We start from the raw sequence: 24016 nt of genomic DNA on the forward strand, positions 1-24016 counted from the left end.
CAGATTAACGATTGGCTACGAAAAGAATAGCGAATGGACCGATGGATTGATAACGGACTAACAACAGTGCCACTCTGATCAGAGGAAAGAATGACAGGACAATTGATGAATGACGGTGTGGATATGACCGACCAGCCACGTGGGATTATGGGTTGAGGGTTTGGTTTGCTGTTTTGTTTTGTGCTTTATGTTTGTGGAGCAGTAGCTGAAAAAATAAAAAAAATAAAAAATAAATAAATAAATAAATTAAATTTAATAATTAATATATAATAATTGATAAAATATATTTAATATAATATATATTTTTTAAAATATCAAAATAGTTCGGACCAATTCGGATCGGATGCAAAATTATTCAATTCTAATTTAAATCTAAAATTAAATAATTAAATTTTATCCAAATCCAATCCAAACCCAATCAACTCATTGATTACCGTCCCAATTGGGTCAGCCAGCTGAGTTTTGAATTTTACCGCTATCCCTGAACAGCACATATGGCTTTAAACAGTTGGATAATTGGAAGGTGATAAAACAATCCCGTCCAATCCATGTTAAACCCCATTAATTGGAGACACTCAAGGCTCTCGTAAGTTTTATTGTATCTACAGAGCCATTAACTATAATCAAGAGAAATGGTCCAAAATCTGCAAACTGAATTATTTACCATGCAAGTTAGCTACAGAGAACCTATAGGATGGCCAAATGTACGAGACTCCGGTCATTGCAAGGTCTACAAAAGATCAGATGCAAGCAATCTTATCTCTTGTAGATAGTCTTTCTATATTTTAAATCCATAACCTCCAGTTCACAATGGAGCAACCATACCATCGTGCTAAAGCTCAGCCTCAGTCATAGAGATCCTGTAATTACTAAATTTTGTACCACAATCAGTGAACAAAGCCTTCCTGTCCCCATAATACTCAGTGCATCATCAAATGATATTGGACAATCCTTACTATCAATGCAAAATATTTCCAGCATGAGCAACAAAGATGCATGAACAAAAAAAAATGTTTGCAACGTTCCACCTTAACACAGATACTGGCAGATTGCTGGTTATGGACCACAAGCCCCACTGAATCATGTAACTTTTTTTTCCTCTTCGAGGATGTCCCACTTAAAAACTGGCACTAATTTTAATGAGATTAGAAGGGACCCTTTGCTATACGAAGAGGTTGCCTAGTACAAGATCTGGAAAGGCATTGCATGTTTGTCTTGTTGCCTCTAGTTGCCTTAAGCCACCAACCTGCAATTGACAGATAAGGCAAAAATTGTAACCTTGCGGTATGGATAGAGTATAAAATTGAAAAACAGGCTTGCAATATCCTCGTATCAGTCAAAACCTTGCAATTCTTCTACAGTCTGCCGACTGGTATCATGATCGCAGCTCTGGCTTATGAATCTAAGTTTGCGTTTGGTGCATCACCAACAATCTTCGAAGTAATGTAGATTGCCTTCAGGATAGATTGCCACCATTAGATTGCCAGTACTGTATTTGGTATACACAGATAATGTTGTAGTAAAATTATTAAAAATCTTGATGGACATATTTGGTATGACAATCATATTATCAGTAATATGAAATCAAATTCTCAAAATATCCCCAATAATTTTGCTATGGTGCTCTTCTTTTTCTTGGTGAAAAATAATGGAAGTGATGTGAGTGTGGTGGCGGTATGGAGAAGTAGTGGGCGAGAGATGTGGAGAACCGCATGCACTGGGAGGGTAGGTAGGGAGTGGGCGCATGTGGAGCCATGAAGGTGGTGGGGACGGACGTGGAGGAGCCATAGGGAGTAGTGGGGGACAAGAGCGGAGGAGCTGCGGGCAGACAAAGGAGATGAAGGAGCCACAGGCCGGGGCGCACACGGAGGGGTGGGGGGGAAGGGGAGGGTTGGGCAATATGTTTTGCGTGATTTTTTTTAGAGATAATTTTGTCTAAAATTTTTATTACAACATTGTCAAAGAAATGATAATTTGGATGGCCACCCCTCCTAAGAAATCCAGATTACCTCCCATAAGTAATTTAGATTACCAAGCAATCTGGATTACCACCCAAAAAGCATACCAAACGCAGTAATCCAATTATCACATTAAATTGTCAGCAATCTAGATAGATTGCTAGCTAAACAAACGCAATCTAAAGTTCAAATAGATTCATGTGGTACCAATGCTTGCAGTAGCAAATAAACAAGATCCAAAGTCAAATAATTCAATGCTTCTTAGCAATTGGAAGGTTGGAGCATGAACTAGAAAGCAGAATGAAAATGAAAAACAAACAAAATTTAAATATGACAAAGTCAAGTGTTATTTGGTGGAAGAGACCAAATATTAGAAGCTCCCGAACTCAAAAGGTTTAGGAATTTCTCCACAGGTTCTGAAATGAAATTTGATCCTCAATAGTGTGGAGCATTTTCCAGAAATTGGCTCAACATTGCCAGCTGTTTATGGAAATCAGTGAGGATAATGCTGATATTATCAGTTCACCATGTTGATCATCAAGTTGCCATTCTTAGACATTGCTGTTGCTTTTCATCATTTTGGCCCTTGCCAAGAGAGGGGGAGAAAGAGAGCTACCATTGACAGACTATGAATCAACTCTTGGTAGGACTGACTGGTGAAGGGCTCATGAACCCAGCTAAAGATAGTTTGGTAAGTCATGCTTGTTAGAGTTTAGGATCAAGTTTCCCGTAATTGGGACAGAACCTGATATGTTTGTGTTGACTGTTAGCAAGCCTAGTAAATAACTCTTTTCAATTGTTGACCCAGACTTGAGATATGTACCACCAGTTTTATATATTGTCAAATCAAGCTATCTAAATCTTTGCTTTATAAAGGAATACCCCTACTCACCGGAGTAGGACGTCTGGAAACAAGTTGCAAATGTGCAGAAGTTGATAATCTTATAAAAATTTGAAATAAAGAACTCTTAGGAACGTGTATAGGGGCGAGTTTACATGGAGATTCTGAATCGATTGCATTACCCTAGGCCAAAATTTCAAACTACCAGAAGCACTTTCAAATACATGAGTGGTGATAGGATCTCAATGTCACAGTAAAGCATTGTATGCTAGACAGAATACTATCTTATAGTTTCTTTTTTTTTCCTTCAAAGAGCAAACTCCTAAAAACACAAGATTCCAAGCTCTGACGTTCTGGCTTCTCTTGATACTCAGTCCCAGGGGATACACATTATAAGTCATCTACCAGAAGGATGAGTGTAGAGACAAATGAACAAACGACAGCGGTAGTTCAAAGGGTACGAATATGGGCTTCATTACCTAAAGTGGGAGCTAATCTGAGCACACGTGTGGGGAAGCGGTTAAAAAATAAAAAAAAATGGAAGCTCCTAGCAAGAGGAAGCAAGAGTGAGATTCCTAAGAGATTCTAGGATGAAGATACATCTAATAAAAGTTCAGACATTTCAAGAACTGGAAAGAGAAAAGGTTCATATACTCCCACCATCAGTTATCCAGGGAACCAGTCTGGATGGGATGAAGATAAATTTCCAAGTTTCAGATACAATCTAGTTGTTGAAAGAACTCTAGACATAAGGAAATGGGTTGAACAGTGGACTATATTTCAAAAGGTATGGTTTGTTTGACAGAGGAAAAAAGATCTTTTTAAGGATGCATTGGCCAATAAAGCAACTTTAAGGATGCCACAAATTATTGTCAATTTTTATTAGAAGAAATCAAATAATTTTATAACTAAGAACATGACAACATATAATCATGCCCTCATCTCTATTAATAATATAGAAGAAAGGAGTTTACTATGATGAAGAAAAATCCAAGGTTGATATCCTAATAAACCTTCGTTTTAAGCAGCTTTAGCTGAACCTGCTGCTCCATCACATAGCAAGGTAACATATTTATTATAGAATTTCTACTCCATGTCCTGCGAAAATAATTACCATGACCTTAACTTGGTTGGCAAAATCTTCACAATCTTATCGGTTACCCTCAACTTTTCATTAGCAAGATCTAACACTGTCATTAGCATCCCTATCCCTCTAACAATGCTCCCACATATGGCCATTTAAGTTATAATAATTAGCCCAAGCAATCTAACCGTGCATTCTTAATTTATCCCTCCCTCTCTTTCTAATCTTTGTTCCTATAATAGGTTGCTTTAAAGTGATTCTTCAAAGCAAGGTTGTCAAAAGCAAAGGGCATCCTTAAGGTGGCAGGATCCCCATACCATGTAAGGCACAAAAAGGTACTTGCTGAAAGAAAGCAAGTCGCTAATTTAGAAAAGTTCAATAAATGTATAAGAAAAAATATTATATGTATTAGAAAATAAATACTATATAGGCATTATAACATTAGTTGTTCAAGTTTCAACATCAAAAACTATAATTGCCTCCTACATTTGTCATGTAGGACATCTTTCAAAAATACCACTTCCCATATCATGTCAATTAAACAAAAGACAGCAAAATAAACCACTAAACATCCTCTAGTAGCTTCAAAATTAAAACATAATAGCAAAATACCACTTGGCTGACCCAGGAGGGCGAAGTGGGCTTGGAGGTAGACCTGAATGCAAACAATCTTGGCGAGAGTGGGCGGCTATCGGGGGGAGGGCACATCCACGAAGTCAGCACCACCAAGGGACCTGATGCATGAGCAGCGGTCGGCGGCCGGTCCAGGCTCCACAACCAAAGGTCCTTGCCGGCCAAGGAGGACTCCCTGGCAGCCTTGGGGCAGGGAACAAGGCAGCGGCAGACCTCCCCTCCCCACCACATGAAGGAAACTCTTCGCCAACCGGGGCCAGCCAGCGATCAGTGAAGATAACGTGCAGGGCGGCGCGGTTGGGGAGCTGGAGCCACCTCCAGCGCTAACTCTCCCTCGATGACCTTGAAGCGATTGGATCGATCGTGAGGGACAGATGAAGCAGGGGGTTCGAGAGAAGACGCCCATATGGGCCACAAGGAGGTCGTGGGCCGGGTTAGAACAGCCTTATTGGCTGTGGGAGCTCAGGCTGGTAGCAACAGCGATTGTGGGAACTTGGAGATGATGGTAATTTGTCGAGGGATGCATTGTGGGTTCATCGCCTTCCCACTACACTCACTTATGAAGACTCTCATCTAGAATGTGCAGGGAGCCTGGGAGCCGTCTTTCCGTTCCACCTTCAGAAGACTCATGTAGCAACATAATCCGGATCTTTGTGTGTTGATAGAAACCAAATTGTCGGGGCCAAGCATGGACCGGGCTAATCGTCGCTTCCCAGCCAACTGGGATTTTATGCTATAGAATTTCAAGGCCTGTCAGGGGATATCATTGTTGTATGGAGGACTAGGGTTGCCTCATGGATGTATTTCACCGTTGTACTCAGCAAGTTATTATCATTATCACTAAATGAACGGTTTCTCTTGCTCTTGTCCGATGTGTATGTCACACGGAATATAGGGAGAGGCGGATGTTGTAGCAAGAGGCGATTAGTCTCATTGATCAGGGATTTTTGCTGTTCTGGTGGAGGATTTCAACTGTACTACTGGCTTGAGGATAAAAGGGGGCAGCCCTTTGTAGATGATGTGGGCTCTAGAAGTTTAGGGATTTTATTCACTTGACCAGGCTTGTGATCTTGGTTTTGTCGGTCCGCAGTTCACCTGGTGCAATAACCATTGGATGTTGCCAGGGTGTAGGAAAAGATCACAGGATTTTTACCACGACTAGCTGGATCCAGCATCATCCTGCTTATCTTGTCCACCACCTTCCGAGAATTGCTTCGGACCACTGCCCATTGTTGCTGGTCCCGAATACATCATGCTCACTTCGTAGCCCATTCCGATTCAAGAGGTTGTGGCTTGCTTATCCCAAGTCTTGGGAGATCGTTGGAGAGGTTTGGCGATTGCCGGTTAGGGGTGATGCAGATACCAGATGACTAAGAGGTTAGAGTTGACAAAGGCATCTGCTGAGATGGAATAGGTTGAGATGGGCGACATTTTCAGGAGGCTGGAGGCTGTTGAGTCTCTATTTTGGAGCTCCAGGAGCATGAGGATCACGAGGGTGGGCTCGCAGAGGCGCAACTGGCTGACCTTTGAAGTTTACTGTCTACCCATCACTCCTCTTGTGGCAACAAAAGACCCTCTAGAGGTAGAAGTCCAGGATGTAGTAGATAAGGGAGGAAAATCGGAACACGAAGTTCTTCCACCAAGCTACCATTATCCGACGACACAAAACTAGATCAGGACGATCAAGGGCTCTGCTAGAAAGTGGTTGACCTCGGAGGAGATCAGACAGGAGATCGTGTAGTTCTTCAATCTCGATGGACGATACTTTTAGGAGGGATTGGGCTGCCCCCTCCCTCCCTAATGAGATGGTCACGGAGGAGGGAGAACAGGGTCAGCTGTGGCAGTGTCTGAGGAAGATATGGAGGCTCTTTGGATCATGTCTTGAGGACAAAGTCTCAAGTCCTGATGGCTTTCCTTCCCTTTTCTTCAGGAGATACTAGTCTATCATTTGGTTTGAGATTGCTGCGACAGTATAGGAGTTCTTCGCCACTAGCTAGATGCCCCGGTGTGGAAGCAGACCTTCATTGCCTGGTTCCGAAGAGGCACGATGCTTCAAAGCCCACCCACTTTAAACTGATCAGTTTATGCATTATCCTGTACAAAATTGTGCTAAACTGATGGGTGTAGGATGAAACCCATTCTTTCATTTGATCTATCCGGAGCAAGAGGTATTTGTTGACGGACGAAGCATCTTTGATAATATTTTTATTGTCTAGGAGTTTATGCATAACCTCCGACGAGCCACTCCCCATCGCAATCTCATGACGATTAAGCTTGATATGGAGGAGCCTATAATCGCATAAGCTGAACTTTCCTCGAAAGGGCCTTGTCAAACTTTGGCTTTCATCCCAGATGGATTAGCTGGATCTTGACTTGTATTCATGGTGCTTCCTTGCCATTCTGATCAATGGGATACCGTCGGCATTTTTTGATTCAACGATTTGACTGCACCAATATTGTCCCTTATCCCTATACCTCTTCATCATTCATGCTGACTCTCTCTCATGAGCCATTCGTGCTGTGGCCCAGGAGTCGGTCCTAGAACCTTACGTGCCAGCCCTAGATGCCTAACCGATTTCGCATCTTCTCTTTGCAGATGAGTATTTGCTGGTGGGTCGAGCTTCTACCCGAAATGCGGCTGGGTTCCGAAGGGTCTTGGAGGAGTATTATGTGGCATCAGGTCAGAAGGTCAACGTCCTCAAATCTGCCATTGTATTCAGCCAAAGGACATTGGGTCCACTCCGACTCACGTTTAAGGACATCCTCGAGATTGGCGAGCATAATAAAATGCTTCAATATTTGGGAGTTCCAATCATCAACTCCTGAGAATGTCTGCCAGGACACCACCACTTAGGATTTTTGATACCACTCGCGTCGCAGCATGAAGAAAGAAAAATAATATAGACACAATAAGATACTGCAACAGCCCAAGCGCTGCCTCCACGGGCATGCAAACTTCACTATGAAAAGAAACAAAGACAAGAGGAGAACACCCACTCTCAACTCTCTGTATACCACCCTCTCTCAACTAGAAGCTACCCTCACAAAAGCTTCTCAAATTCTTCAAGGAGATCCTCTCACAGGCTGCCAGTATCAGGATCTTCGATGCCTGTGGATGCTTCCTGTGGAGCGAACCGCTACATCGTGCATCTCTCAGCTGCTCTGCTTGACGCTCTGCTCTGCCCTCAATCTCCTGTCGGTGCTCTGCAAGGTCTGCTCTACCCGCTACACACTGAAGCTTGTCGGACTCCTTCCGACGGCTGCACGAGCCTCCCTCGCACTGATGCCTCCGCTCACGACTTTCCGTCACGTCTCTGTGTGTTCCCGTTCTATTCGCCCACAGGCCTTTTAGACGCTTTAAAACCCAACTCAGATCAGAATCAGACTTTGAATCGACTCCTGTAGCTTCTCTGCCATCCGATCAAGCCTCAGATCGAAAACTGACCATTGGATCGTGCCCCATCGCGACCCTACTCATCTCTGATCTCCTCTGATCCATCCGATCACGACCGTGAGCACCCCAGCCACACGATCGCGCATCTGGTCCATAAAACAGCTTGTGAGCCACGAGAAACCACCTTGAAACATCATCGGTCCATCGTGGACCGCACAAACCAGGGGTGAAACGGCTGCCCGCCCATGCACCGTGTGGACCGCATGAAGATAGGCAACACCCTACATGCGCCCGCTAGGCAGCACACCCATGCATGGCTAGCCCACGTGTTGCGGGCCCACATGCCTGTGGACCGTCTGCATTCGTGGGCCTACCAACCCACCTCGCCTTCTTTCATGCATATCTTCTCCATCTGAACTCCGCTTGGACTGTTCTTAGGCTCGTTGGACTCCGTTCGTCGTCCTGAACCTCGTTGTGGGCTCTTTATAGATCGAATCTCAGATATATTTTCTAACAATCTCCACCTCGATTCGATATTCGACCTCTACCTGATTTTGAGAATTTTTTGGATTTCTCGCCCCATGCTCTGGGGCAATTGCCTGCTACTCATAGATGGGCAAACATGGAGTCGACCAGACTGCTCGATCCATCTCTGTCATATACTGTACACACCTCACAGCACCTCCTGACCTGAGACCTGCTCGGGATAGCCTCCGCACGATGTCGCTCATCCTCTCGAGTCTCTCATCCCGTGCCCGATACATCTCCACCTGTAGCTCCATCTCGCATGGGTTCCCGCTGGCATCCTCCATGTAGACGACTCCTTCACAAAAAAGTATCAATCAATCCTCTGCGATCGATCTCCACCTTGATTGCGCCTATCTTCTCCATCTTCAATCTTGCTCACCACCGCCGCAACCTTGCGCTCATACTGCTGACTCTGATACCAATTGTTGGAGATGTCTAGCCAGGACACCACCACCTTAGGACCTTTTTATACCACTCGCATCACAGCAAAAAGAAAGAAAAAAATAATACAGACACAATCAGTACGTGGAACAGCCCAAGTGCTGCCTCCATGGGCATGCAAGCTTCATTATGAGAAAGAAATAAATACAAAGAACACCCACTCTCAACTCTCTGTACACCATCCTCTCTCAATTAGAAGCTATCCCCATAAAAGCTCTCTCAAATCTTCCAAGGAGATCCTCTCACAAACTGCCAGTACCAGGATCCTTGACGCCCCTAGATGCTTCCTGTGGAGCAACTGCTACATCGTGCCTCTGCAGCTGTTCTGTCTAACGCTCTGCTCTGCCCCGATCCCTGTCGGTGCTCTGTAGGTCTACTTGCCCGCTACGCACACTTGAAGCTCCACCGGACTCTCCCGACGGCTGCACTAGACCTGTTAACGGGTCGGGTTGGGTCGGAACTTGGATATCCAGATCCGGATCCGATCTTAGTTATGGTACCGAACCCGGATCTGAATACCCGATGGTCTGGCCTTGAAGTACCGGATCTGGACCCTAATGGATCTGGGTATCCAAACCCGATTTGAGACCCGAAACTCCTCATCACAGACGATCTAGATGGCGCGGAGATGATGCGAGGCAGAGGGAGGGCGCGCGGAATGGCGGAGCCACAGAAGGCATAGCAGAGGGGGAGAGGTGGCCCAAATGGCGCGGAGACGATGCGAGACAGAGGGAGGGGCGCAAATCTCGCGAGGGAGAGGCGGCCCAGATGTCCTCCATCCACAACCCTGGTGTCGGGGTCTGACCGCCGGCGAGCATGGTGTTCACGACGAAGGGGTTCTTGGCCTCACAGTGAAAATCGAGCATGGGGGTGAAGATGGCATGGTCGTAGCCCTACGGAAGCACCAAGGATGAGGGCTCGGAGGTGGAGAGGATGCCGAGAGTGGGGGGTGAGATGTGGATCTTGGGAAACCAGCCTCGACCAAGAAGCGAGAGGGAGCGCATGGCGGCGACAAGGTGGGTGATGAGGTGCAGTCGGCAGTGGCCATGACCTTGTTGCCGACAGTGAGGAGAGGCAAGTTTGGACAGATCAAAAGCGAGGAGCTGGAGGAGGGAGTCGAGGGCCACGGTGTCGGGGTCTGGCCGTCAGCAAGCAGATCGCGACGAAGGAGAGGCACCGTAGGGGTCCTCGGGGAGACTGAGAGAGGAGAGAGGAAACTGAGAGACAGAGGGGTGTTGGATGAGATATTAAATATTTTTAATATATATATATTATATTATATTATAGAGTCCGAGTCTATCAGGTCTGGGTATTAAATATCCAGACCCTACCGGTTTACAGTATGGTTTATCGGGTCCGGATCCGGATAAATGGGTCCAATGCTAGTACCAGTCCGGACCTGTCAGATAAAACCCATGGGTCTTGGGTCTGGACCGACCTGTTGACAGTGCTAGGCTGCACGAGCCTCCCTCGCATTGATGCCTCTGCTCACGGCTCTCTGCTGTGTCTCTCTACGTGTTTCGATTTTATTCGTCCACAGGACCTCTTAAAGGCCCTAAAACTCAGCTCAGATCGGAATCAGACTTTAGATCGGACTCCTGTAGCTTCTCTACCATCCGATCGAGCCTCAGATCGAAAACTAATCGTTGGATCGTGCCCCATCGCGACCCTGCTCGTCTCTGATCTCCTCTGATCCATCCGATCATAACTGCAAGCACCTGCAGCCACACGATTGCGCATCTAATCCACAAAATAGCTGTAAGCCATGAGAAACCACCCTGAAACATCATCAGTCCATCGTGGACCATGCAAAACCAGGGGTGAAATGGTTGCGGTCCACGCACCGGCATGGACCGCATAAAGATGGGCAGCACCCCGCACGCGTTGGGCCACGCGCTCCTGTGTGCTGGAATGTGCGCCCGCTGGGCCGCATGCCCATGCATGGCTGGCACATGCATTGTGGGCCCGCACACCTTGTGGGCCCATCTGTCGTTCTGAGCCCTACCAATCCACCTCGCTTCTTTCACACGTACTTCTCCATCTAGACTCCTTTGGACTGTTCTTGAGCTCGTTGGACTCCGTTCGTCATCCTGAACCTCGTGGGTCCTTATAAATCGAATATCGAGACGTATTTCCTAACACAGATGTGCACTAAGGATTGTGTGTGGGCATTGAGCAGACATATGCAAGCATTGGAGGGGTGGCAAGCCCGTGCACTATCCAAATGGGGGGATTACTCTAATGAGTTTGTTCTCAGCTCTATCCCCATTTATCTGCTTTGGAACACCATTCTGCCCAGATCTCTAATTGAGAAGCTGGAGCATCTTTTTTGGAGCTTTCTCTGGGGCCCCGCCTAGGAGGGGGTGGCATCCACCTATTATCTTGGGATGTTATCTGTCAGCCCCTAAGAGATGGCGACTTGGGTATCCAATCCTTGGTTACGAAGACAGAGACCTTGATCATGAGGCATGTTGCTCGGCTTCTGCTTAGCCCTGACTCCTTATGGAGTAGGATCATGATGGCGAGATATGATCCGTGGCTGGCCAATGGAGAGATCCAAAGCAGCCATAGTGCTTCCTTTGGAAGGAGATCTGTGCCCGCACTCCTAATGTGTTTTCCCAGATGAGATGGCTGGTAGGGGATGGCACTTTGTAAGCATTTTGCATGATCTGTGGCTTGATGACCTGCCTTTGAGATGTTAGCCGACATTTGTTAGCTCTGAGGTGACGGACTCTATGATTGTTGCTGACCATCTTCATGCTGACGGTGGGGGTTGGAACTGAGCACTGGTATCCAGGCTCTTTAGGGAGGGGTTGGGGGAGTGGGTGTCGTCCCTTGCGATCCCCATTCACAGCTGGCCAGATATCAAAGTTTGGAGACATTTGGGCACCCTGAGGATTGGGACGGTAGACCTCTACCAACTCTACAGAAGAGAGCCCACCAGATATAGAGATGTTACGTGGATCTGGAGGATCGGGGTGCACTTGAGAGTAAGCTTATTCCTCTGGAAGGTGGTTTGGGGCCAACTCCCAACTAAATCTCTCCTTTGAGCTTGAGGTCTGGACATTCTACTGGACTACCCCTATTGCGATTCCAAGAAAACCATGGAGCATATTATGTTCTGGTGCCCGAGGGCAAGACATGTTTGGTATCTGGCGGGGATGCATTTTAGATTTCTCAAGTGGAGGCCCCATCAAGAGCTTTCTGGATTTTGTTGGAGCACAACACTAAAGGAGGTATTCCTAGGGCGGCAAGTGTTCGTGTGGCCTACATAGGCCTCTATATGATTGGCTAGGAACACTCTGGTGTTTGAATCCAGGTGGTCTTCAGTGAGGTTTATTATGGAGAGAGCCTAGGCCATGGTAGCAGAGATGACCGATATGACTTTCAGGCTCCGGAAGACCTGGAGCTCCCTTGCTGCTCGCGCAGCGATTTGTCAGGTTTTTATTACTTGGGAGCCCCCTCCTCTGTTGTACTTGAAGGTCAATTTTGATGGAAGTGTCAAAGATAGGCAGGGTGGGGTCGATTTTGTAATCCATGGGCATGACTTCAAGCTTATGGTGGCTGGAGGAGTCACTTATTGGGCCCCACAATTCTTGGCGCTGAGCTTCATATGGCTTGGGCAGGGATTGTGTTTGCCAAGCGGACATCGGGAGTTGGTCAACTCATTATGGAGGGTGATTCCACTACGATGGTGTCCTGACTTCAGAGCTGCATTCGCGGTGGTGCCACTCACCCCCATCTGCATGACGTCTCAATTTTGTTGGACTACACTACGTTGGTAATTAGGCATGTCTTTTGAGAGGCGAACATTACAGCAGATTAGATGGCAACATTTATAGCTGAGCATTCTAAAGAAGTCCTTTGGATCGGGCCAGAGGTCGCCCCTGCATAGCTTCGAGACATTTTGTTTTCTAATGCTCTTGATTGTATTCACACAAGACTTGTTTGAATGAAACCATCTTATCAAAAAAAAAATATAAACCATTAAGCACCCCAGAGTAGGCCTTTATTTTTAAGGTCTCTAATAGAACAAAATGACCCTCAAAGTGAAACTAATAAAGCTCTAAAAGAATGAGCAAAAAAAATACAGAAGAATATCGTTAGATATCAGAGAGACACTTGCCTAAGCACCTAAGTGAGCACCCGAAGCACCTTTGACAACTACTTGAAAGACATTGCATCCTTGAACTAATGGTTTAACTACAGCAGGCTAAATCAAATAGAGCCAACCCAAGCCAACTCAAGAAAGTAGAGTATTTTAAATCTAACCCAACTTGATGATGAAATCAACCACCCAAAATTAAATAAGACCAAATACCAATATTTTTCAATTTAAATAAAATTCGGGTGGGGTTGGGCGGATCCAATCAAAGTTTAAGCTAAATTCCGTTGGGAGCTTAGCTTTAACAATGCATTAAGTATTGGTTTGCCCGGGTCAGGAACCGTACAAAGAATAAATTAGGCTTATGTTACGTTAGGTTAGGTTAGGTTAGGTGCCCTACAGTAAAAATTGAGGTTGCTCAGTTATTTGAATGAGCTTGAAATTGGCCCAACACAACCCAAATTAGCGGTTGGATTAGATTAATGCAAGTTGCCCTGAATGCATTCTAATCCTCCCCGTGATGATGGTTCCCCTCTCACATTGATTTTCACCTCCTCTACAGCAATAATATCAATGAGATTAAAGATGAAGAGCTGCTCTCCAAGTTTGATCCCATCTTACATGCGCAAATCGACAAGAATGCTTATTAAAGGCCATATGAACTAGTCAATTGTCTTGTTCTTTTTTGGTGGGTGAAGGCTAGGAAAGTCCGACAGTGCTAGACACCCTTGTGCACCAAACAAGAATGATACCTTCTGAAACTTGTGGAGGATAATTAGTTCATATGGCCTTGGATAACATACATAGGCCATATGCCCAAGGGTGCAGATTGGATCTAGATTTCTTCTCATGAATTCTATGTTACTTTGTTGTTAAATTGTATACTAGGTTGTAAACATGGAAAATTTTTACATTATTCTAGTCATAATTGTAATGTATGTGCTGAAGACTGGAAGACATATGCAAAGAAATGTCTAGTGGTGATAGTTGACTTCTAAAGTAGATATTGGATGAATTCAATAAATGGAATCGTATGAAAAATTCAGGGAAGTTAGATGTCGAAATTGCATAAGTTTATGCTTGTTCACTTGATAAAAGAATCACAAGGAGAATTAATGAATTTAGATAATAAGCAAGGTGTTATCAATATCATAAAGAAACTTCGTTACCTTGAAATTCAAAGGTGATCCACCTAAAAAGGATTGTCCAAATATAACATGATTAGACTTTTAATGGCTTATTAAAAGGATGGCCAGTGCCAAGATCTATGGGGTCTAAATCAATTAACCATGGTTTGCCGATTCGAAACTGGACCCCATATCGGCTGGGAGGCGATACAAGTCAGTACGCCCCCTATTAGGCCAGAACTGACACAGAAACAAGGGAGAACTAGAAAGAAAGAGAGAGAGGAGAGGAAGGGAGAGGGAGGAAAGGAAGGCTGGCAGAGACACCGACGATGGCCACCGGAGGCCTTCAAAGGGCCGTCAAGGCCTCCCTCCACGATCCTCCATAAGAGGAGATTAGTAAGAGAGATACAGAGAGAGGGAGAGAGAGAAATGGAGCGAAGGAAAAGCGGTAGGGATGCTGCTAGAGGGCCGCTGAGTGGCTGTCGTGGTTGCCGCACGCCGTCGGATGGCCGTCAGGTGGGCCAGATAGCCGTCATGACCACTGAACAGCCGCAAATCAACTCCATGGTGTTCACGGGGTCGATTTCTCCATTTCTCTCCCTTTCCCCTCTCTTCTTAATCTCTTCTCGCATTGGACCGTGGAAATCCGAAGGCCTCGATGGCCCTCTGATGGCCTAGATGGGCCACTGCTAGCCTTTTCCTCTCCTTCCCTCCCCTCCTCTCTCTCTTTCTCTCTTTCCTATTCCCTCGCTTCGTTTTTGCTAGTATTCCGAATCGACTGCCCGAACCGCACCGAGTAGACACTGGTACAAACGGTTCGAGGTAGTTCAGCATTCTATGCAATTAACACTAGCTAGGTACTAGTACAATTACTTGGTTGTGTGAAACAAAATTTTTGCTAGGAATATCATGGAGAAATCTTCCAAGATGTTGAACTAAAACCATGGATTGCAGTCTAGAGAAAGAATATAGGATTATTATATTTGGAAAACATTAAATAAACAAAATCATAATTATCAATAATTATGACACAGTAATTTTAGATCAATTATTGAAAATGGTCTTTTAGGCCCAAGGTTTCATATTCAAAACATGACGCTCAAAGATGATTCAAAAAGACTTCAATCGGAACAACTTCGATACTTTGAAACAATGACCGCATTAGAATGTTGAAATTTAGCAAAATAAGATGATCATAGACAAAAGAAACAGGACAAATGTGAAAAAAATGTGAATGCATGTAACTTTTTCTTATAGGATGAAAGATTTATAGATATCTTTAAAGTGTTTAACATGAAATCTTCACTAAAATGGAAATTCACATTTAAAGAATATTAATTTTGAATAATGACTATTATCTAATGTTATGTTTGCACATACATCATAAGTACTTACATATGTATGTGTGTATGTACGTATATATGTATGTATGTACACATGTACATACATATGTCTCTATGTACGTATGTGAAACACATTAAGTAATATCCAAGACCCTTACAAAAGTCATCATCTGTTTTATATGGATTCTTGTCTCCACCTCAAAGAATCCACATGCATATGCATCTGCAAGTCAGACATATGCTCAAACCATAGATAGTTATCAAATTCTTTGGCTGCAATTTTTTGGGATAGATAGATAGTTGGTCCTTCTAACAATGTCAATGACATATCATAGCAACATTAATGGTAGGTTTATATTGCTTTTGTAGCTTGGGTAAAGGTATGGGTACTAAAGTAACTTTGCGAAATTGCTACTACCACAACATTTTTAGTTTGATGAGGAACATAAACACTGAAACACCTTAAAAATAATATTTTATTAATATTTTCTATTATACAAAACACATAATGTAGTTAAAAAAATTTTCCCTACATGTCCTGATATCTATTTTTACTCCTTTACATTGAGTCAAATAGCTACACATTTGTCCAAATTCACTTCTCATGGCTATGTCTAATGCCCTCCATGTTATAACTGCCATTATCCAAAAAACAAAAGAACAAAAAGCAGAAGAACAGCGCACATGGACGAGCAAAGGACAAGGTTTTGACCATGTTAACAGTTAATATCCCCCAACAACGGGCCCACTCAAAAATTGTTATTGTAAATAATTTTTGTTATTCAAGTGATCAAGCCTCTCACTGATTTCTTTTCTTTTTTTTCTTTTTTTTTTGGGTAAAAGCAACAGTTAAAGTGACAACAAAGACCACTATTATCTGTCATAATAGGAAATAATGGGCAACATTAATGTTATTCGACTAGCTCACAGTCCACAAAATAATATATTTTCTTGTAAATATTGAAATTAAAAGTATCAACTTGATCTAATGAAGAGTGAAAAGGTAAAACATTGTCCATTACAATGAGAAAATGAGTAAGATAACTCCAATACTTGTGTATAGCATGGCAAGATAGGAGGCCTCCAAAATGGCTATATCAGATTAATGACCATTAATAAAAACCTTAGGAGGGCTAATGTCAAGATAAGGATGGGGCCTACGCAGTCAGCTCATGAGTGGATTGCCAAATTACAAGCATGGCCCACTAGCCTTCTTCAGTCAATGGGTTTTAAACAAAGTTATAGATATGGTTCCCTAGCATCACAGAACACATGCGCATGAGTGCAGATCTATATAAGATTGTGCATATTTTAGTGAGGATTAACAAATGTCACAATAGTACTAGTCTTGGCTGGTAAATAATGCAAAAAGGTCTGAAAATTGCTAAAAGCCTCATTTTGTTGGATCCAGGTGCCTCTTACTAATCTTTGGTGCTATTATAGTTCTCATTGTTCAAGGACTTCAAAAGGAGTCATACAATTATTTAGGAGTCACACAATTCAAGTTGTTAATCCCTATTGGTGTATTTTACTTTCCATCTCGTTCACCAAGATGAGAGGAAGATTTCAGTCAAGTCCATGACATGATCCATCTTGATAGCAAGTCGATTATATCATGTGATCTTACAAAAAACCCATAAGAGTTAATTTATAAATGATATTGTGTTGGTTCTTGCATACATTATCATTGTCTCGAGTAGAATTCTAGGGCTTCTCACATAAGTTGTCATTGTCTGATGCATAAAAATTTCAAAAGATGTCTGACAACATATACAGGTACATATGCCTTCAGTGTATGTGTGCATTTCTTAATCCTATGACAATTTTTTCTCATAACTAAACATATCATCCAGTTAAACTAGTGCATTAGAACCAGGATGGAGTTTATAGATGGCCTAACATCAAACAGGGCAATTTCCTAAACTCATATGACCCAACAAGTTGAGCTTCAAACTAGCCAATATAACTGGCTGGTTAGAGCAATTAGAAGTTGGCTGGCTAGGCAAGTGGTTTTCCAGCCACACACACATGCAATACTCCTTCTGACCGGTTGGAGGAATCAGAAGTTGGCTGGTAAGAAAAATATTTTTCTAGACATACAGATACATACTGATTAAAAAAAAAAAAAACTAAATAGAGTAAGATTCTGCTTTGAATGAGACTTGAACCTTGGTCTTCCAAGTTGTAACAAGGAAACCACCTACCGTGCCATAAACTTATTCCATGGAAGTTGCAGACCATGTGTGAACATGCACACCAGCACATGCACACACACATATGTATGTAACCATGTATGTACATATTTGTATTATATATGACCATATGAAAATAAATTTAATTGAACTGAATAAAACAATTCAGTCAGTTTGAGCTGAGCCTGACACTTAAATTTCTAGGTGTCTCAACCAACTATATAAATGATAAATAATGCTAGCGATGTATCATGTTCAGAATCACTAACAGATACTTATGTCACCAGCATTTTTTAAAGAAACATCCGGAAGTCAAGAAAATAGCATACCTTGGTTAGAATTCTTACAACAGCAGGGCATCAAGCAGCATTCAGCTTTTGTAACTGAGATTTGGCCAAGTCAAGTTGTTCTGGCAAGCATATGACTAATATCGTGACACAATGCAAGAGGAACAGAAGGACTATATGACAACAATGAAGTTCCATGAGTAGGCATGAAGATATGCTTACTCTGTTCAAAAGCTATTGCTGTCTTATTATTTTTACGGAAGAAGATATTGCCATTTTTCTGGTATACAGCCTGTGGTTACAAAGTCACCAGATGAAAACAAGCTGAATTTTACTTACACTATCACCAGAAATAAAATAGAAATTGAAGAATATATATGGAACTCTTTACTCATGGATCTAAAATATCACTTGGAAAAAAGAGGAACTTTGTTAAGGCAGTTAATCAAAATGCAATACAATGATACTGGATGAAAACTCATCTCATAGAAACAGAGCCTTTGGTAACTAATATAAGTGGATTTATCTGCAGTACAATCTGGCTTCATTTGTTCTTTTATTTATGGGGCCAATTAAAGCAGATAATCAGTGGATAAATAAAAATAGCACAATGATTTATTATCTTCTAATATGCACAAAGATTATTTGCATGTCACGATCAAGTGTGTGAATGGTGTTCCATTCAAATATGACAATGTGGATGTCTAGTCAATTTACAAATCCTGATAGCAATCGCTCAACCTATATACCTCTTTACCTCGGTCTCCCTTATGTCCATGACAATGTTTTGCAGAATAGATCATATTTCTCAATCAATATAAACCCAAATATCCAATATATCTAGAAATACCAGCAGTATATTGGAGAAGTTCATGCATAGCTGTATATTAATTGTTCTCATATAATTTTCCTTAATCAGAATTATATATGAGGTCAGAAAAGGGAGGGCATTATAGTAGCATGGCCAAAAAAGACTGCAATTTTGAACTCTAGTTAACAATTTCAAGTTTTTTTAATATATTAAAAAAAAGTGAAGAAATGTTTTGTTGGAGGAAGAACGGGATTTTTTATAGAATCAATAAGAAATAATACAACTATGGTTTCAAGAAACAGAATGATAACAACACTAGGAGATAAATCTTCAGACCAGCCTAAAGGCCGAACAAAGCTATTTGGTAAACTCTGGGTTCCCTGTCCTTCACGTTTTGGTTCTATTTATAGTCTCTAGTCGTCGGAATTTTAGGTGATTGCGATCCATGATATTGTTTTCCTTTTTTGGTTGAGTCCACTTTCCTTCTATGGGTATACACCCCGAATATCTGCTGCCCTTGATTGACTGAATTGATTTCTCAATTACAGCCTGATAACCTCTATTTGATTGAGCTTGATTGATTTCCAAACTTGTGGGTGTAACAATTATGCCTACCGGATGAAATTCGCCTTGTCTCCTCAAGGCGGAAGTCTGAAAACTGAGAATGAAAATCATCTCTGTCCATCCAAGTCGATTCGTCCAAGCTGGGTCTCTTGTGGAGATGTGGCCGTCGTTCCCACCCTCAGCTTCTAGTGCCTCAAAATCGACCAAGCTGATGATGTCTCTCATCTGCTGCTGCAATCAAAGTCCGAAGCTCTCCGTTTGGGCACTCATGCAAGGGCGAGTAGGGCTGATGACAACAAAAGCAGAGGCCCTTATTGCGAAGCTTGGTGTATTCCTGATTGCTGAGTCGCCTAGTGCCCCAGTGCCGAGGAGGTAGAGCAGGCTGAGATTTGTAGCCACTTCGGTCAGCCACTGGTGGCTTACGGTCTGCGGCTCAAGTTGGTGGCCCAAGATACGTTGGGTTGGTAGCGTGCAGCATTGAGGGTGACGACCAATTCGAGGTTGCGGATGAGGTGGCAACCACGCGGGGCCAGCGCGAAGCTAACACTCGACTTTGCTGGCGGTTGTGACTGTCGGAGCCTCCGTCGGCAAATCACAATTCCGCCTCGAGGCGGCGAGCCAACTCCATAGCCCCGATCGAGATCTCCAAGGTCGAGAGTGAAGGGTGTGACCCTCCATGCTTATCATGACGAGGGTGACTTTCTGATTTTCTTTTGTCTGATTCACCTCAAAAAATTTCTCTGCCCTTGTGATACAGCCGATTGGATCCGATCCGTCGAAGATGAAAATTTCAATTTTTTGAGGTAAAGAAGTTGCATCAGAAGAGAAATCAGAGGAATTAGAGGCAGTTACCTTCGATGGTGCAGTGGGAGTATAGACCGAGAGGGGAGATATGGGGTCAGGTTCATCTGCAACAATTGTCTTGCTTTTAATAGAGGTAGCAAGACTGGCCATGGTGGCCTTTAAGCATGCAAAATGCTCATCGAATTTCTATCCATTGCCTTGCAGATTTCAATATGTTGATTCTCCAATTTGCCTCGAGTGCTGCGACCGTTCTCTCCAACAATTCAACCCTGGTCTTCATTCAGGTTCATGGCATGAACAAGAAAAAAATAAAAGCCGACAGTATCGGATCAATTTTTGAAGGAAGAATGGGATCTTTTATAGAATCAATAAGAAACAGAATGACAAGAACACCAGGAGATAGTCTCCAGACCAGGCCTAAAGATCGAACAAAGCTATTTGGTAAAGTCTAGATTCCTGTCCTTCACATTCTGATTCTATTTATAGTCTCCAGTCATCAGAATTTTAGGTGATTACAATCCCATGATATTATTCTTCCTTATTTGGTTGAGTCCACTTACACCTTGAATATATAGAATCAATAAGAAACAGTACAACTATGATTTCAAGAAACAAAATGACAAGAACACCAGAGAAAAATCTCCAGACCAAGCCTAAAGGCCGAACAAAGCTATTTGGTAAAGTCTGGGTTTCCTGTCCTTCATATTCTGGTTCTATTTATAGTCTCCAATCATCGAAATTTTAGATGATTGCAATCCCATGATATTATTCTTCCTTATTTGGTTGAGTCCACTTTCCTTCTGCGGTATACACCTTGAATATCTGCTGCCCTTGATTGACTAAATTGATTTCCTCATTTGCAGCCTGATAGCCTCTATTTGATTGAGCTTGATTGATTCCTTGACTTGTAGGTGTAACATGTTTCTTGTGTTATGAAGTGAAAACATAATAAAAGAAGGAATTGGGGTAACATTCTTGCTATACTTGTTGCCAATACTAGAAGCTAATGCTTGAACATATAAATTATACATCAGAGAGATTTTTTAAAAAAATGTCTTCCACAGATGTTAAAGCAATAGAGAGGATGTCAGAAAAAGTAAATGAAGCTAAGGTTCAACATCCAATGGATAACGATTACAGATAAAAATACAGGAATATGGGGTTTATTAAGTTCAAATCTATTCATTGACTTCTTAAGACAAGAAGGATGTTGGTTGAATTGTGGAATAGTTGTAATAACCTATAACAACAAAAGTGATTCATAAGAATGAACAATATGTTCTGGAATAAAACAGATGAGTTAGTTTATGCAGCTAGCGTAGAGGGGGAAATGGAAAGAAATTATCCAACAAGAACTATATGTTTCATACTAGAAAGGTAGACCATAAGATTGATTTCTTGTACAAAGAAAAGATATGCCGACACAAATCGGTACTTACATGTTTCTTGTTAATGAATTCAGGACCTGAGAAAGGTTAATGTTATGCAGCAAAAACATCTGTCTTTTAGATCATGAGAAATAAGGGGAAAATTATATTGGGGGTACATATAGCTTGGTAGGCTAGACAACTCTCATAAGCTCCTGGAGGTACTGACCTGAGATGATGTGAGATAAAGCTACTATAGGTTTACAGGTCACTGTTTCTTGGCAATACTGAGCTCAATTTGCCTAACACAATCAATTTGCATGAAGATTTGAAGCTTCTTTTAACTGATTCAAGATCATTTCAAATCTATCAAACATCCATGATAATGGATTACAGATTACATATTCTGACGACATGTTGAACAACAATATCTTACATATCAATAGCATCTTTTTTCACTCCATGCAGAAAATTACCTAAAAGATAAATTTTAGGATTCATGATATTTTCAAAACAAAAATAACGACCTTTTTAGGAATATGAAACAGAAATAACTCGAGAGGTATACCATCCGTTGATGGAAGCAACGGGATAACAAGGGGATCATCATCAGAAATAAGGTGGACATCAAAGTAAAACTTAATATTGCTCACCATATCTCTAAACATCCCAGACGCAGCTAAAACCTATACCATAACCTCAGAATCCCGACATAAAACCCTAGGGTGATTCAGTAACCCTAGTGCTCCCATAAAAAAGATTTCTACCTTTTGATGGTCCGTCTTTCGGGTTTTCTTGATAGTTTAATCCATGACACCTCAACCCATCGTTCAAGAATCATCGCTACTAAATCTCTCGAGAGAATTCGAGGAAAGAAAGAAGACGACCATGGGGATTTGGAGAGACTCACTCGGGAGGGCGCAAGACTGTTCAATTCCGCGATCGCGACCTCATGGCTTCGTATCTACAAGAAGAGGGAGGAGAAGCATCAATGGCCGCCGCGTATTCCATTCCACGGTGATAACAAAACTGCCCCCAATCGGGCAAGAAAAGAACAATCAAAGAGAGATGCGATCAAGAAGAAGAAAGTTTCGAAGAAGACCTTTTTCACGAGTTCGAGCTTAGAGTTCTCCACTCCGGAGGCAGCCTGACACGCAGAAGAAGAAGAAGACGAAGACGAGGAAGCCATTCCGTTCGACCATGAGGCGAAAGAAGGGGGATCCGAGATTTATTTAGCTCTCCAGTGCGTAGGGGGGGTAACCTAGCACCGCCTGAGGTCTGTTTGGGATTGCTTTCGGGAACAGAGCTTTTGAAGATTTTGGAAGTAGAATTTTTAAAAAATTAAATTTTTTTAATTAAATTTTTATAAAAATTTATTTATTATTTGATAATTATATTAATAAAATATTTTTAAAAAAATAAAATAATTTTTTGATATTAATTAGAAATTATTTTTTAAAAAAATTTAAAATATATTTTTTTAAATAATTTTTTTAATTTTCTAATAAAATCAAAATAAATTTTTGATATTTTTATCAAACATCGTTGTATCACTCAAAAATACTTTTTGAGAGCCAGAAAGTATTTTCTGATACTTTAAAAGTTCATCTAAACAAAATCTAAATTTTTTTGGATTTTATTTTGAAAAATAAAATTTTATAAATATTCTATATAACCATTTTGACATCACGATACTAAAAATCAAAAATAAAATTTATTAATTTATTAATTATTTTAAAATTTATATTTTGTATTTCAACATACTTAATTATAAATATAGTGAATATAAAATGATTCTAAGATTGCTACCATAATCAAAGCTTCTTTATGGTGGCAACCTTAGAATCATTTTATAGTAAGTGTAAAATGATTTTAAGATTGCTACCATAAAGAAGCTTGGATCACATATCACTCTTTACTTCATGATCCATGTTAAAATTTAAAATTTATATTTTTCTATGTGGTAATTAGCAAACCACCCATCCATCTCAGAGAGTCTCTTTCTCTAGAAGCATGTTTGGTACCGGCTTCCGATGTGTACGCTTCACAAAGATAGAGATATGGAGCTGCTAGTTTTGTATCCGATCTGTGGGGTTGGAGGATGAGTCGACAGAGCATGCCATCCTGCATTATCCAACGACAAGGCTAATTCGGAGGAGGGCAGACGGCCAATCATGGGAGATAACCGGGGATCCTTGGCTAGAGTCTTTTTTGAGTGTGATCCAATGGAGTATGCTGACAGGATGAACTCCACATTGGGGAGAAGGATAGTTTACATTGCCTATCAGATCTAGCTTTCCACAAATAGCTTGACCTTTGAGGGTGAGATGGTTCCTGCTCACTAAGTGCTGGAGAGAGCTATTTGTTTGACTGTAGAGTACAGTCACTTCGATACTGCTGGCCAGTCCCTTGATGCCCTTGTTCACTAGGACTCAATTGTTGCCCCTGCAACGATCTGAAGGGTCATTTTCATTTCCTAGAAGCCCCCTTCTTTGGGATTTTTTAAGATAAATTTTGATGGCAGTGTCAAGGATGAG

General features: G+C 42.0%; 2 long non-coding RNA genes across 3 annotated transcripts; both read right to left on the bottom strand.

The window, feature by feature from the left end:
- Positions 1–822: 822 nt before the first annotated feature.
- Positions 823–22770, bottom strand: LOC105033228 (uncharacterized). 2 transcript variants are annotated; one of them, XR_012135466.1, is made up of 6 exons: positions 22582–22770; positions 22390–22443; positions 18156–18225; positions 17976–18055; positions 1344–1489; positions 823–1246 (listed from the first exon to the last, which is right to left on the bottom strand). It is a non-coding gene; the product is annotated as an uncharacterized lncRNA (long non-coding RNA). The 2 variants fall into 2 exon arrangements; XR_829947.3 differs by lacking the exon at positions 1344–1489.
- LOC140852584 (uncharacterized) lies at positions 19773–22383 on the bottom strand. Its single transcript, XR_012135467.1, has 3 exons — positions 22247–22383; positions 20161–20386; positions 19773–20048 (listed from the first exon to the last, which is right to left on the bottom strand). It is a non-coding gene; the product is annotated as an uncharacterized lncRNA (long non-coding RNA).
- Positions 22771–24016: the final 1246 nt, after the last annotated feature.

The sequence above is a fragment of the Elaeis guineensis genome, chromosome 11, assembly GCF_000442705.2.
Source record: "Elaeis guineensis isolate ETL-2024a chromosome 11, EG11, whole genome shotgun sequence".
Taxonomy (NCBI): domain Eukaryota; kingdom Viridiplantae; phylum Streptophyta; class Magnoliopsida; order Arecales; family Arecaceae; genus Elaeis; species Elaeis guineensis.